Genomic DNA, 12,544 nt, shown 5'->3' with positions numbered 1-12,544 from the left:
ACATCTCATCTCAGCACTAACAAGGCTGTCTTTGGCATGGCCAATGGGGGCCAAACTGCAAGATCTGCTTGACCTTTCGCAAACAATACAGCTGCCGTTCAACCACAACCACCTCAGTGTCCCCTGACACTAATGAAGAGTGGTGACTGTTACATCCAGTCCAATAACAGCAAGAAAATCTTAGCAGCTTGCTAGACAGCCATAAGACAGCCATTTAGACAGCCATTTAGCTATTAAAAGTTTTAGCTTGGGTTTTGATCGCCTTATGGTTATATCACACATTTAAAACTACTTTTATAACATTTGACTCATACTGTTCCTGCCTTTTAAGACTTAATTTCTCAAGATGTCAAAGAAACTGCAGGCTTTTTTCTTGTTGTTCAAGTAGAATATGACTATAGTTTTATAAACAGAGCTAAGTAGAGCTATTTTAACCACACTAACTACCTGAAATGCTGCCTGTTGCTGCAAAATGTCTGCAAGCTGTATATAAACCCCAGTTGCGGGATCCATCCAAACATTTTTTCCCTTTACAATAAAAAAAAATAAAAAAATAAGTTAGGGCGAGCTGGCTGCATAATACAAGCTGTGAAAAAACCTTATGTTCATTTTAAAATTGTGCAAAATCTTATCAAAACAAGACAGTTTAGGCTAACAAAGCTACATTCTCCTCTAAAACAGAAAGTGCACTATACATTTTAATCACAGCATTTTGGTACTGTTGCTTTCCATGATTGCTGTACCCACTTCATCATGCTTTCATTATTGCATATTGCTGAATAAAAAAAAAAAAAAAAATAAAAAAAAAAAAAAAAAAAAAAATATATATATATATATATTTATATATATATATATATATATATATATATATATATATATATATATATATATATATATATATATATATATTTCACTATATTTTGTGCAACCTGTATTAGATACTGTCTGATTGAATGAAAAATGTTTTTGTAAAACATTATTAAAACTTATTTCGAAGTTACAATACGAATTGAACATAGTAAGTTATTGCATAAAAATATGAAAAATATGTTAAACACTTGAGATTTCCAAAGTAGAGTGTAAACCTATCCTATCATTTAAAGATGCTGTATGTCGCTCTATCATGGTGTTAGACTATTTGCCACTTATTTCTAAAATACAGTGGACACCAACTATGATGTAGTTCTTTTATTTTAGTGAGCATTCTGTCAGAGCCTGTGATGTTAGCAGCACTTTTAAATGGGGACACAGCTTAATGGTTGCTATTGAGTTAATAACTTAGAATTTATCCAGTCTTTATTTTTACAAACAGAGCAGAACATAAAGCTCATTCTAAATCCGTGATCCATTAAATGGTGTCAATTTTTCCATTCCTGCCTCTAGTGTCACTACCCGATCCTTACCAGAAGCACGATCTGTACCATCGGCTCATTTGCGCATGTGCAAGCAAATTTTCATCCAGGTCATCATAAATAATAGAATTATGGTATTATCAAAAGTACTTATTACTATCATTAAATTACTAAGAAATGCTAAACTACATCTTAAAAAAATGTTTATGACTTTTCTGAGGCAATTTGATGCGCTTTACATTTTCTATGTTAAACTGCTTATCTGACGTCATCATGGGACATGCTCTGAGTAGTCTGGCAAAATAGAATTAAACCATATTTGTCTGCATTTTAGTTGTTTCTTTCTTTAGATTACTCACTTTATACCAAAAGGTTAACACGAAAGGACAAAAAATAAGACTAGATTTATGTTTAAATGCATTTATTTTCTCAGAAAATAAATCATTATCCTTTAACACATTGTAGTTTAGAACGCTTACTATTTTTAGGAGGGAATAAAGTAATTTAGAGCTTTTTTGCTAATTAAATCAAGGGTGTCCCAGATGTATCTGGTTGAGTATGCGCAAATGAGCTGATGGTACAGATTGTGCAACCGGTACGGATTGGGTAGCGACAGTGGCTGTGTCCGAATGTCCGCCCTAATCCCTATATAGGGCCCTATGTAGTGGTTACGCCATTTTAGATGAGTGCCCGAACGTCTAGTAAATGAAAAAGAAGTGGACTCGAAATTTCCCACAATGCACCTTCGGAAAGTATTGCTCATCCATGGTCACTAGACGAGCAGTTATATCTTGGAGTTAATTGAAATTATGGGATTTGTTGTCACAATTGACCACTGTCGCCATAGGCTTCGCTTCCCGACAGCGGTGACAAATAACAAAGATGGCGCAGCGAAAATAATCTGTCCGAACGGTCAGTTAACCAAGTTACAACACTGAAAAAATTTTACTTTAAGTAGGTGGCAAACATGTTTTACTCTTGTAAACCGTTAATTCCATAGAAATGCGTTTTTTTCCACCATGTTTTTCTCCACCACTGTTGACATTTGATCAATGTAAAAGTTCATTTACTGTCTGAAAAGCTGTACTAAAAAAAATTTCATTAAAAGTTTTCAAAATCTAAGTGTAATCAAGAATCATTAGTCGTTGTTTTTTTTGTCTAAATCCCTAATCAAAAAACAACAACAGAAATAGTTTATTCCTAGTATATCACTACACCTAATTGTCCCCTACAGTACAGGGGACTGCACTGCTCTATTCACGGATGGGACTCATCTTTCTTTTCATGTAGCAACAGCCATTTACTGCTACTGTCAGTGAATTTCAAGCACAGGAAACGTCATACAAAAATGAAGATGCATGGAACCTGAAGAGAAAAGAGAAGATAAGGGAATAATGTGTAAGCTGCTTCTTTGAGATATCATTCCAATACATCACCTCTAAAGGTTAGAGGAGTATTAAAACCACGAGAGCAGGAAAATAACTTTACCTTCAGTTACAGAAAAATGTTATGGTACAAAAAAAACTGAGCTCACTTCAAAATTTTACCTTGAATTTTGTGCCTTTTCTAAAGACAGAAAAACCTCAGCTAAGCCAATCTTGTTCTTGCCTTTAGTAGGATATAATGAGCACATTCAGCGGACTTTAAATGAACAGTGCTGCTCCTGGGCTCCTCAGCTCAGCGCAGTCACATAACACGGTTTTCAGGAAAGAAAGGTACAAAAGGGAAAGGAAGACATCTTAGCCTTTGGAGAACAACCGGAATCAGATTTTAAAACCGGCCTAAAAGATGTGCTCAGGTTACAATATTTACACACTCCTCCATTGATGCTGTTTCTAGTCTTGCTATAAACAAAGTACCTCAACAGAAAATATGGAGAAACACTCCCTCTATGGAGGGCTTGAGGAGACCATTGAGAGGTGAATGAGAGCACATAAGGAGCATGAGGGAGGCATTTACAAGCTGAACAGTCTAGCACGCATAAATTACATGATCCTCTTTAAACATCCGAGTGAATATTAGATCACGGCCATCAGTGACATAAGAAAGACTTGGTACAAAGAAAAGCGCTTTCACAAATAGGTAAGATTTGATTTACCTTCTATATCCATATGGAGTTGAAACTACATCTGGTGAGTGAAAAAAACTCTTATCTTCATATATACAGTATATATATACAGTGTATATATACATGAATACGTTGCTATTTTTAGTGAACGACGAACTGTACGGACGAGTAATGAAGTGTACATGCGACGTCCACGCAGAATAATGAGCGACACGCACAGCTCATGTTCGCATTCAATTGATAACGACACTTTTCATTGGACAACGCCAGGTTTTACAGCACTTATTACAGACCAGCATGTCTACTGCTAGTAGTACGCTGCTCCATTCATACTCATCTACTGGTTATTCTAATGCCAGTTTTTCAGAGCGCTTGGCAGAGTTGAATGAACTACCAATGGAAGACTCAGACAGAAAAAAACAGTGTTAATGCAAATTGTGCCCAGCGAAACATCCAGTTAAAGCATCCAAGCTATCTTAGCGTAAGAAATCATTTTAGATCCAGATCTTTTGAGCAGAACCTGAATGGTCCTGTATGTTTCTGAAGTTCTGTGCAATTTGGATAAATAAAGGCTTTATTGCACATACAGAATACTTTGACTGCATCAAGCATTTTCAATTTATTTATATATAATATGAACTTGAACCAGACAGACAGACAGACAGACAGACAGACAGACAGACAGACAGACAGACAGACAGACAGACAGACAGACAGACAGACAGACAGACAGACAGACAGACAGACAGACAGACAGATAGATAGATAGATAGATAGATAGATAGATAGATAGATAGATAGATAGATAGATAGATAGATAGATAGATAGATAGATAGATAGATAGATACTCAATCTGGTATTGTTGAAATAAAAGCTGCTAATTAACTACAGCAATAAAAAATATGTGTGACCATGGAAGATTATCCTTTTTTTCTTCTCAACATGGAACTTTCTCACCACAAACACAGATTCTGTGTAATCAAAAGATTAATTAAAAGCCAAATGCAATAACAATTTGAGAATATTTTAAAGATGTCTGAGGAATTATTCTTTTAATTTAAAAAAAAGGTTATAAAAAAAACGTGTTCTCCTGTCAACATGCTCTATTCAGAACTCCTCAAGCGGAAAAGTTTTAGTTTCACTTGCTTTAATTTCGTAAAAAGATCTCTAAGAGTCCTTTGTCTATCCGATGATTAATCAATTAATCTAAAAAAATAATCAACAGACTAATCAATTTTCTAAACAATCATTGGATTCAGCCCTAGTAAGTAATAAGATATCTAAATTTGGATATGATTTTGTTATACTTAATACTTATACTAACTATTATTACTTTTTTCATTACGTGAAAGACTATAAGAAACAATAGAATCAAACTCAGTTGGGCAGCGAATCTTTATGAATTGTCCGTTTTAAATTACTACTCTGAACAGATTTAGGTTGAAGATAAATGTATAGATCACCAAAAGATGAAGAGAAGTTAGGGCAACCTTTAAACAAGTGTTTAAAGGTTGAACTGTATCCATAGCATATTTTACCCCACAGTAGCTCTGAAACATGCTCCGTTTCCACGGCTCCTCCACAGGGGGAAGCTGCTCTCATAAATCCCCTCTAATGGTTGTCAGCGAGGGAAGTTTTTAACACAAGAACTTAGCGGCAACACTTACTCACATGCGCAGAGCGAGGGTCTCAAGATGATGGATGGTAATACATACTGCACAGGGCTAACAGAGGTCCCTTCTGAGACGTTCGATTGCCTCTGGCAATGGGGTGCTGCTCGGCAACGCAGGAGAGGGTGGTAGTGAGAAGGGGAGGCAGGCTCTTTGTAGGGTTGAGACCGATGGGGTCTGCTCAATTTCCAGCGAGAGGAAGGGAGAACAACATGCGAGCAACTCTGAGTATGTATGGCAAGTCTGCTGATTACAGATGGAAAGAGAACAACCCAGATCTGACTGAGCTATGATTGTTTTACACCTGTTATGACCCCATCCTTGCTGTTATTGTAACAGAAGTTTTCTAACAAGGCATCACTTTTGAACTAATCTGTCCACCATCTTAACTGTTTCCTTGACAATAGCTCTACAGCAGAGCAGCTGTCCAGGCTGTGAAAACAGTACCTGTAGCGGCTTTCAAGTCCTTCAGGCATAGGCGTCCTCATCTTCCTATCATCAATCAATGCGTTCACATGGACACTCATCATCTGATTTCATTCTCTGAAGCATCTTTATGAAAAAATCTCTAAAATTGTTGAAAACATACTATAAATAGATTATGTTGCGAATTACCATGCTAATAAAAGCAGGTGAAAATCAAAAAAATATATAAATTAGGGATTTATTACATGCATCAAAACTATAGAAGTCAAAAACTGGTTAAAGTCAAACCCTCCCTTTCTGAATTACACCTATTCATGTCTTTTTATAAGACTATAACATATAGAGAGAAATAAAAATAGGCTATGGCTACAGGTATAACAAAAAAAAAATGCATGCATTAAAACTCATCTTTAACCTTTATCTGTAAAAAGGTTAAGCAAAGGGTTTCAGCATTGCATCACAATCTTTTAGTGCTAAGGTTTTCAAAGCAACAATAAAAAAAAAAAATTATTTAATCTGGATGACCTTGTTCTTTATTAATGCAATGCAGGTTTTGTTGATATATTTAAAAAACCAATCATTTAATTAGTCTTGTAACATATGATAAAAGTTACCAGAGTTTTTAATTTAACAAATTTACAATGGACAATTAGCAGAACTTTCATAAACGACTACTGCAAACTGTGGTTAATACATGATCCACTTAACAGTAACATGTAAAAACAAAAATGCACAGCTAGTTCTTTGATAGAAAAGTACTTCTAAATACAAAAAAATGAACAAAGAATAAAACGTGATTTCTAGCCTTTGGAGATGACTTATTGTATCGATGAAAGAACCTGACTCTAACCTTTGATATATAATAATAATAATAGCCAAAATAAATTATTAAATGATGCTTTATAGATCAAATACTGTGGGAGATCTTAGTTTGTTTGCCTTTTATGAGTAGGAATATAAATGTATATTATTTCTTGCAGATGGATTGTTGCATCTCTTAAAAAGAATTAATCAAAGATATGTTTTGTTTTTATAATGAAAAAAATGCACTGATTTAATTAGTCAGCTAATATGTACGAGTATGGAAGACCAAGGAGTGTAATTATTAAGTTACCGCAAATAAATTAGCATCTTATTTATACGCAGGCTAGCGTTTCTTTTAAATAACGATTTTCTCATCTAGTTGTTGTGTTGAAGTTTTGTTAAAAAATGACATCTGAGTTACCCAAACAGAAATGTTAGCTCCACTTTGTTAAAAATTGATATTTTGATTATTCTAAAGGTTTTATTTATTATTATTTTTTTTAGAGTTGCAGTGTTTTTTTTCTTTAGTTTTTTTTTTTATTATTATAAAAAACTCTAATGTTTGGGGCAGCCTGTGATGCTCTGTGATGATTTTCATGGCGTGTTCTTCAAAGGTACCCAGAGGGGATGAAGGATTGAAAAATTGTCAACGTGTAAAAGGTCAGTGTGCCCAGGACGGAAGATATTGTGAAGTGTGAGTTTACTTTTGGATAAGACATGCAAGCTGCCATCCTCAACAAAAATGTTTTCTGCAAAGCCTAGTCATCTGGGATTCAAGTGGAGAGTGTAAAGTTGTTAAAGTATGCTACTGTCTTTGACTGCATGTCGTTTTTTTTTTAGTGCTAGTCACTTTTTATCTGCTATCGCAGGTTGTGGTCTGAAGTAATCCCAGCAGATAACAGGAAGTAAAATGCACCCAGTAAACCAACGTATTTATTTACTTCCTGTTAGAGACATCTGTAGATCAGTGGGCATTTTTTGCACCATGTTTTTTCTCCCACACTGTTTACATTTGATCCCTGCTGCACTTTAAGAAAATGAAATTTCATGAGAGCTGAACAAAAGGACATTAATTTTGTTTACACTCTGAATATAGAAAATGACAATAAAAGTTGTCTAAGTCATTAAATGAACATATCAGTTTTGCAATGTTTCTCAAAAAAAATCTGAACTGACACATTAGCACAAGCTTTAAGAGCTAAATGAACTGTATTGATGACACTAATATGCTTGCTATGTTTTGATCCTAAACAAAAAACAATGCTGAACACATCTGGCACTGGCTAGTTTTTAATACTTTACTGCAGACTTTTACTTAAACCATAAACGACTCAGGGAAATTTAATATTAAATCTAGTTTTCATTGTTTGATGAGCAGACTGACACCTCAGTAGTTCAGCACCACTCCATCTATAACTTTGTAGCCTATTTTCCCTGAGTGTCTGTTGGATCAGAAGTTCCTGGGCGGCAGACTAACAAGTGACGGGCAGCCAGTTTAATTCAAGCACCAAAGACAACTCCACATAAATTGAAAAAAGTAAAAAAAACAACAACAACAAAAAAATATATATATAAACGCACGCTATGAAAACAAGCCAAAAAGTGTTGCAGTTCTGTGTTCTGGCCACAAGTGGCAGTATCATTAGAAAACTCCATAATGCCCCTTTAATATCTGTAGTTGAGATGCATTACCAAGGTAACCACCACTGGCCACATATCCTGCAGGTCGGTCAGCTCCAAATGTTATCTACTGTCTTGCGGTTACAATTAGCACTTTAGTCAAAGCAATAATTTAGTTCAACCACTGAATGAATGGGAATTTATTTCAGACAATTTGACAAACAACAATAAACAACAATATATGAATCAACAACATACACACAAAAGAGATTAATTAACATCAACCAAACCAAATACAAATATTCAAACTAACTAAATTCACCTGGTCATAAATAGAGCCACCAAAAAAACCTGTTGGTATATACAGCCAGAGAAAAGACAATGATTAATGGAAATTGTCTGAAAAGGGGTATGAAGAAGTAATCATTCTATTTGACATAAACTAAATAAGAATACTGATAACAGCTTTGATTCTGACAGTAAACAAAAATACATGGAACGCTATCAACTTCCTTTAGACCATTCTGAGTCACTTAAACAGGAGTATCCCCACACAATGATACTGCCAGACACTAAAGCTGTAGAGGTTTTGTGCAATGGGAAATATTTGCAAACACTCAAATAAGTCTTGATTTTAGGCAAGGTAAAAAAAAAGTGGAGAAGCTTTCTTGCCGCCAGCTCATCTACACTGAGCAGCAACATGTTCTTCTTCAGTCCCTATTACTGATCAGCCGTCCACTCAACTCTGAGAGGACACAAAAAAATGTTGTTCTGTTGAGATCCTTTTCTTCTGCTTCTTTTCTTTCTCTCATTTAAACCATTTTTACCCCAGAAGAAACAGTTGTAAAAACTGTACACTGGTTAAGATAAATGCTAATGGCATGAGTGGTTAGTATACAGGAGCACAGGAAAAGTCAACCCTTTTCTAAGAGCAGTAACCTGCAGTATTAGCATGCTTTCAGCACAGCGACAGGATGTTTACTGCAACACTAAAATATTTACAAAACACTTATATTTGCCCTTCTTGCAAGCTAGGCAAAAAATGTAGATGCTGTTTCAGCCTGCTGACTAGCAGTGCACAGCAACAGCTGAGAGAGATGCTCCTATGCGTCAAACACTGGCATTTTAATCAACTTTAAAACTTTTTTTTTAAATAATACTGAATGATAGTGGCCCCTACCTAACTTACTACAGCAACAAAACAGAAATGCATTGCCTAAATAACTGCTGTACCTTTGATGCCAATATTTATTTAGAGATGATGCATTCTATTTCTCATTAATTTTGTATTTTGAGTCAAAAAAAAAATTATTTTTTAATGTAAATTTAGGATTTTAGAACTGGAGATTTTAAAACGACATTCATAGATATGATCTTTGAATCATTTCAAATATATTTAAAAAAAATCATTTGTTTAAAATTAAAAGTCATTGAAAAATGATGTTTTCTTAAGCATTCAAGACACTGATACACTTCCTATTTTCTTCTAACCTTAACCAAACCCCGTGCAGAGGTCCTGTTGGCAGCTGAACATGAAGATGAAGGTGAAAATGTGAGCAGTGGAGGTAAATGAGCGTCTAAAATGTAACAGAGCAGCCTGGACGTGGTCAGAAAGAGCGTCTCTGAGCCATCTTCATGGCGCAGTAAGGTGGACACACATGGCCGGAGCTGAATGCGGACCTGAACACCCCCAGCCCATCCACATCAATCCCCAACCTAAATTATAAAACAAAACAACACGCTTCTCTTCTATTCTGCTTCTATTCTGTTTGCACACAGCGGTCTTACCTGAATAAATGAATGAATCGTTAAGTTGCGGAGACGACTTTCTCTTTTCAGGCGCACGTCCTCCGCTGCAGCCGCATCTTCTGCTTCAGGATTAATATTTCATGCGAAGATTGTTTTATATATATAAATATATATATATATATATATTATCAGGATTTCAGGGTAATTCTGCTTCCACCTTTTAAATAATCCTCCGTGCAGCGTGTTTTTTTTTCTTTTTTTTTTTAAGAAATAGAGCAGATTGAAAGAGTAATAAAGGGTAAAGGGAAAAGAATGTGTTAAAATCTTGTTTATTATAAGCATAAACGCCGAGTAAATGTTTCAGGTTTTTTTTTTCTTCCCTCTCTCCCTGCCTGCCTCTCTTTGGCAGTAGTCTGTCTAACTCTCGTTTTGTTTTTTTTTTCCAAGGCGGGGTCTTGGGTCGTTTAAACCAATGACATAAACCAAGGAGAAGAAGAACGCCCCCCCCTTTCGCTTCCATAAAATCACTCACACACACACACACGCACACACACCCCCTCCTCATATGCTTAACCTAACTAAAGAGGTCAAAAGGGAAAAATTACACTTTTTCTTTTTAACTCAACTCAAACTTTATTTATAAAGCACATCAGTGGCGGTTCTAGATTAAATTGACCAGGGGGCCAGAATGGGGTGTTTTCATGGGGGCCCAGAAAAGCATATTTCTTATTAGGTAAATACATTCATAACTTAGGAAATGTTCCTATTTTTGACTTACTTTGAGTTAAAATTACTGTTTTTATAAAATCTGAATTAAAACTCAATAAAACATTTTTTTTTATTTGTTTTGAAAAATATATTTAGCAGATGAAAACTGGGATCCTATCTCAATACTACTGAAGCTATCACCTTATTGTTTTTAAATAATTAGTAAAACAGAATTTGTAAAGAAAAAAAATAAATAAATTAAGCATCATTAGAATTTCTTTGAGTATTATTTCGTCAGTATAGGGGCCAGGACAGGATCTACAGGGGCACTAGCCCCCATTGGCCCCTGTCTGAAACCGCCAATGAAGCACATTTAAAACAAAAGTTCTGTACAGGAATCACAGATGCAGAGCATAAGATACAAACTGAGAGCTAAAATACATAAACTTAAAATTACGGAGATAAAAAATAATAGGATAAATGATTCAATTTAAAATATAATTTTTTTCAAATGTCCACTTAGACTTGATTAAAAGGGAGAAGAAGTGTGCCTTTAGAGAGGATTTAATAATCTCAAAGTAGCCTGCTGATCAAATACTGTATGCAAAGGCAAGTTATTCCAGAGTCTCTGTGCCACTGCCATAAAGGCATGATCACCTTTGGTTTTAAGTCTGGTTTTAGGCATGGCCAGTGGCAACTGATTAGAGGATTACCTTCATTTAGATTCAGAAAGTTTGAGGTCATCCACGATTTAACATTGTTTAAGCAGTTAGAAAATTACTGTATGGGGTTGTTGGATTTTGATGCTAAAGGAAAGTAGATCTGGACGTCATCAGCATAACAATGAAAGGAAAGAATATGTTTCCTGTTTTAAAACTAAAAAAAAAAAAGATAATTCTTATCTAGAAAGACATCTTTTCTAGGGGCCAGAGCACATCTTAGTGCCCATCTTCTATGTAATGAAATACAGATTTAAAAAGTAACACATTTTTGAATGCAATAATTGGAAATAAAAATAAAATGCTGCTCATGTTAGTTTTGATTACATCATTGTGCCTCATCATCATTTGTATGCACTATAGTAAACAAGAGACAGATATTGGAAAATACTCTGAAGCATTTTAGAAGCAATTGCATTTCAAGGGGGTTTAGCTTTTTTAAATGACTGAGTCTGAGATCTGTGTCATGATGGGTACCGGCGATGATGGCGAAGCTCAACCAAGAAGAGTGTGACCTTGTGTGACTTCAAGAAACCCTCTTTTTGAGTTTTCTTGACTTTTCTTAAAAATACATTATGTAAGTTTTTGTTGAAAAATATTTTTAAAATAGCCTTTTTATTTGACAATTTACAACTAAAACATAATTTTTTGAGTAGACTGACACCTCAGTAGTTCAGAGCCATGCATCTCTGAAAACAGGTTGGATGTTTCGTAGCTTTTTATACAGGTGTGACCTCAAACACGTCCATGTTAAATGGACCCAACATAGCAAACAATTGAAGTTTTATATTCAGTATGGATTTTGCGGATACTCAGAAGTGACCAGCATAAATCTAAACTCAGACACCAATGGCAACTCCATGTTTGGTGAAAAAAGTAAAAAACTGAAACAAAAACCTTGACAAGTCACAGAGGAAGCTATGAGACTGAGCAGAAGAGTGCTGCATTTCTGTGTTTTGGCCACGGGTGGCAGAATAATTGGAAACTCCATAATGCCTCTTCTAATCAAAGCAGATTTATAAAGCAATTTCTATCTAATTACTCCATAAACTAAGTTATGTGGAAAGACGTGGAGTAGCATAGGGAATATGAACACATGAAAAGAAAGAAAACTATCAGCAAAAAGGCTCATAAATCCCCAAAATGTGAGTTTTGTGTGAAATTCTCACTCTTCTAAAATATGGTAATATCTCATAGTTACAGCTGCATTATAAACTACTTACTGAACGTTGGAGTGCAGATGGAGACCTAACCTGGGAGTAAAAAAAACATAATTACCTCTGCAAAGAAGGATATGTTTTTAGGAGAGTTTGTGTATTTTTCTATCTGTATACAGGATAACTTATAAGTTATGCACAGATTTTAATTGAATGTTTTATCGGTGTCCCTCATGCCAAGAAACAATCCATAAAATTTTAGTGATGATC

The 12,544-nt window shown here is 35.1% G+C and overlaps 1 long non-coding RNA gene across 1 annotated transcript in view; it reads right to left on the bottom strand.

Moving 5' to 3' along the window:
• Nucleotides 1-10,111, bottom strand: part of LOC119781896 — a 68,093-nt gene extending 57,982 nt beyond the window's left edge. The window contains exon 1 of the long non-coding RNA XR_005280616.1: nucleotides 9,730-10,111. This is a non-coding gene — a long non-coding RNA (uncharacterized LOC119781896). The remainder of the gene's footprint in view (nucleotides 1-9,729) is intronic.
• Between the last annotated feature and the right edge of the window lie 2,433 nt (nucleotides 10,112-12,544).

This window comes from Cyprinodon tularosa, unplaced genomic scaffold, assembly GCF_016077235.1.
Source record: "Cyprinodon tularosa strain WSP-4 unplaced genomic scaffold, ASM1607723v1 ctg185, whole genome shotgun sequence".
In the NCBI taxonomy this organism is placed as follows: domain Eukaryota; kingdom Metazoa; phylum Chordata; class Actinopteri; order Cyprinodontiformes; family Cyprinodontidae; genus Cyprinodon; species Cyprinodon tularosa.
Note: the sequence above shows the minus strand (reverse complement) of the source record. Positions and strands in the feature narration are given on the sequence as shown.